Raw genomic sequence first — 4475 nt, 5'->3', positions numbered from 1 at the left:
GTCGCGGAGAAGTTTCTTGCTGGTAATGAAGCTCGGTGTATATTGCAATCATCATATGATTTTGGTCGATTTCCCTGATGATAGCGGGTGGCAGAGACTCATGACAAATCTCCACCCACGACCCGCGAAGTAAAGAATGCACGTTTGTCGTCTGCGTGCGACGAGAAAAAAAATATCCAGCGTGAGCGTGCGAAAGAAAACTATAAAGAGATACGTAAGGAGAGTGCGTAAAGAGTGGCGTGTAAAGATGGAGACCAAGGGCGTGGCAAAAAAAAAGATAAAATGTGGTAAAATACCGTGTAGTGCCCGGGGATGCAGGTCGCAGATGGGAAAAGGTTAACTCAGGAAGTCCGCGATGTGTCGTTGCGGCAGTAGATATAAACATCATCGTGGAGAAGGTAGGAAGAAATCCGGGGAGTTATCCTTCTGCCAAAAGTTTGTGTGCTCTACAGTGTCTGGGAAAAATACACCAAGGTCGGATGCTACTTGGAGTACTCACTGAAAAAAGCGCCACAATCGGCCACAGGTAGAAGCTGTGGAAATAAACAAAGAAGACGTACAAGGGAAAGGCAGCCCACGGGTGTTGGCCGTGCCCGGCAAGTTGCTTCCGGAAGGTAAGGAACTCAGCTCGCCTAATTCAACTTCCACCAGATCAGCGGAATCTGCTTTATCTGTTCTACCTTCGTAATTTGGTGCGTGTTCTTTTACTTTCTCACTGCGCACTAATCATGGGGGTTGCTATTAAAAATGCTGACATCATTTGTCTGTCTTATTAGCTATCCCAATCCAGTCCCAAAGAATAAGCTTGACGAATATAAAATACCGGTGCACTGTCATAGGAAAAGAGCAAATAGAAAAACTATACTACAAAGTGCATCTGTACAACAAAGTGCAACACAGCGAAACTCTAATCTTTACAAGAAAGGTAGTCAGGCTTACTTGTTTTGTTTCGTCCTCCACAACGCTTTAACGCTTACCTTGGTACGCGAAAAGAATGCATGGTGCAGTAATGCAGAACCAGGCGTCAAAATTTGTAGCAGAAAAAGAGTGCCTGGATTTCACCAATTGAAATATTATCAGTCGGAAAAACGAAAAACTGCTGCTGTAAAAACACTTCAAGCCAGGTACTCTACAAAAAGAATAAGCTGCTCCCCCAAACCTCCTAAAAACTCCCAAGGCTTTCGACAAATACCAGCCAAGAGGACCGCAATACATTACCACTGGACATCCTCAAAGCTTTGTGAATATCTCGTACGGTACTTTTAAGTAATAATACCAATAATAAAAAACTCCTCCTAATTGACCTTTTTTAACTTCTTTCACTAATTTACGTATATTTATCAATATGTACGTTGCATGCCTAATACTTCTTAATAGGCTCTGCTTCGTGCACTTTATTATCCTTCATTCACCCAGAATTTCTTGCAAATATATAGACATATCAACTACAGGGCTTATACTTTAAGAGTGGGGAAATTCTGCACAGAGGATACGTTTCTTTTTGTCTTGTAAGTAAAAACGCATTTCAAGAGTTTTATAAAGAGAGTAGTGTAATCGCTGTGTCAATCGCCCAAGACGAAATAGGCAAAATACAGGAGAGCAGATATTCATTTGTGTAGATTACAGAAGAAACAACTTTTTCGTATGGCCGGAAGAACAGCCACAAAATACCAGAAAGTGAAACCCTGCTCCAATGAATACAGCAGTGAAGAGATTACAATCGCGGTGAGGTCAAAAGGCCTGGTAGAGGCGTGACAGGAGAGGGACTCACATTAGTGAGGACAGTTTTACTACAGATCTGAGTGCTAGGGGGCCTAAAAATAAACCAAAAAGGTAAGGCTATTTTGCTGGAGGCGCGATCTCAGAAGTAACAAAACATTACATGAAGATACCCACTCGGCGTTATTATATACTTTCAAAGCGCAAAGAAAAATACGTTTAAAAGACGGTAAGACGTGCAAATGGAAGCAGAAAAAGATAAACTGTTTTAGTACCTTTACACGAAAAGCGCGGGTACTCAGCAACGACAAAACGTAAGGGTATACTCAAAGAACGTGAATAACCTGAACGGCAAAAAAGCCAAGATAGCCAGAAATAGGCTAAACAAACAAACAAAATCAAACAGCAGAATGAACGAAATACATTGGACAGATGTATTGCGTCGAGGTTTTAAAGCAGAAAGAGAATTAACTGCAACTGCAAGGGCAGTGTTTTCTTTCAGACGCAAGATTACACTGAACTAGAGCAGCGAGCCTAATACGGATACAGCCAAAATTATTATCCATGCGTGGTCTACATAATCAGCCGCAACGATTAAGCAGGTCTTGTTTTACTGTAAGAGCATTCACGCTCGTCTATGCGAGCAAAATGTGTAGAAAAGGATTCAGAGGTAATGCACAAAACGTTACTTAAAAAAATTCAAGTTTTCCTCGTGCGAATACTTGGATGAAGCAGGACAGTGGAAAAGAGAAACCCTACCTAGGGTCGCAACAAATTTTAGTGCCCCCTAAATTTGAATAAAGGAATGTAACAATTAAACACAAGGAAGACTTTGTTACCTTTATAACTAACAAGTCATGTTTGTTACAAACTTGTTAGAAGGAAAATAAAACAAAAGCACCAGAAAAATATAACGCACAGCTACGACTTGTCACAAAAAATAAAATCCGTGCCTGACGTTACTAGCCATTCAAAAACAAAAAATGAAGCTGTACGGCGGCTATGAACTTGCTTCTATTGTGAGAGCAGATATCGTATCAACATGTGTTAAGAAAGGCAGCGAATAACTATTCCAACTCTAAGTCAGGTTCCAGTATCCCGTCATAAATTTTCACTCCTCTCACGCACCAGTACCGACCGTCTACAGGGTTGAATCTCACGGAAGGGTGACAAACAGTTACAATTCAAGCGCAGACACACCAGGAGGTACAGTGGCCGGCCATTGTTCCAGACAAAAAATTCGAACTTACTTGGTATTCCGGACTTTCCTGGGTATTCGGCAGTTATCCGACAGTAGTAATGCGCGTGAACAACTGATACTTCGGACAAAATAATCAAGTAGTTCAAACTTGTGGTCAAAATTTTCTACGACAGAGCCACGGTGTAACTCTAGAGCGACGACATTTTCGATCCTAATCCACCTGGCTATCTTCGAATTGGATGGGGCTTGGCTTGACTCCCGCCGGCGTAAGAAAATTTGATCTTGGAGGCCATATTTTTACATGCAGTCTGCGGCGGAAGCGTTCTCGAAAGCCGGAAACGGGTCATACGTGGGAAGTGTTTTTTTGCAGCCAACACCTTTTTTTAGAGACCCGGTGACGCTACTATAGGCGGCGTCATAATCAGGTTCCTCCTGTGTAGCGTGTCGTGAACGTTCGTGACTTCTTCGTGAACCAATGCCGAATTCATCACTCCTATTTAAATGAAATTCGCAATTGCAACTCGCGGATTCTTTGGCCTGCGTTTTTATTGAGATATTTTTCCGCTCCCCTCAAGGTCCGAAAAATCGGCCGGCTACTGGACTTACACCACCTTTTTGTCACAGAGTATTCAAGACGCGAAACGCCTTAAATGCTCTGCATCTTAAAGCTAGGGTGTCAGAAAGTAAGAACCAACTCTTAGGTTGGTGTCGTAAGGGGTACGGGCAAAACTGCAAAAAAAGGCACGACCCAATTTTATCTAAATCGCCGTTAGTTTCAACTGATGCCAAAGGGCACTAATAATTTTCTCTAGGCGATATATCTTGATTTAGGAACTATAAACCTAGTGAACCAAAGTTAACTGCAGCTGGTACAACGTTACAAAAAAGCGATACTCACTGAACTGTCAGTATCTTTAGATCGGGTGTACATTTAAAGCACGTTTATAATATAAAATGCTTGTACCAAACAATTATTTCAGAATTTTAGTCACTGCAGCTACACGACCTTGTAGGGTACTATCTCAATCGTCGTATAACGGAATTTCTATCCTATTACTGCCCATTTCGGCCATAACACTAAATCCAGACATCATGGTGACGGCTGCTGAATTTAAAGAGCATGGCACGCGCATCGGCCCTAAACCACTGTGAGGAGGGTCTACTTTTCAACACTTTGACTATAGACCGTTCCATAGGGCGAGGGAGAAACGTACTCTCGCACTCAATGGACGCGTCGCGTGGGCCGCCATTCCTCCTCTCTAGAGTGTGCGCACCGATCACGGCGGGCCTGGCGCGGCTGCTCCGTCACCTTGACTACGCTTTGTAAGCATCGCACATGCGGGTTTACCACTAATTTACGCTATATTTTAATGAAATCTTGCTAATAAAGAGCCAGACTAACAGCTTGCGTGTTGGGGACTTTAAAGCACGCAATATGTTTGACAATTGTGTTCTGCTGACCTCTTTCTGTGCACCCACTTTGGAGTAGCGACAGAAAATTCTTCTACCTTCTTTCCAAACTACTGAAACTTGCCTGTGCCGCAGATGGTATTAG

This window comes from Haemaphysalis longicornis, unplaced genomic scaffold (assembly GCF_048455015.1).
Source record: "Haemaphysalis longicornis isolate Haplotype H1 unplaced genomic scaffold, Haemaphysalis longicornis Haplotype H1 scaffold_6, whole genome shotgun sequence".
Taxonomy (NCBI): Eukaryota; Metazoa; Arthropoda; class Arachnida; order Ixodida; family Ixodidae; genus Haemaphysalis; species Haemaphysalis longicornis.
This window is presented reverse-complemented; position numbering follows the sequence as displayed.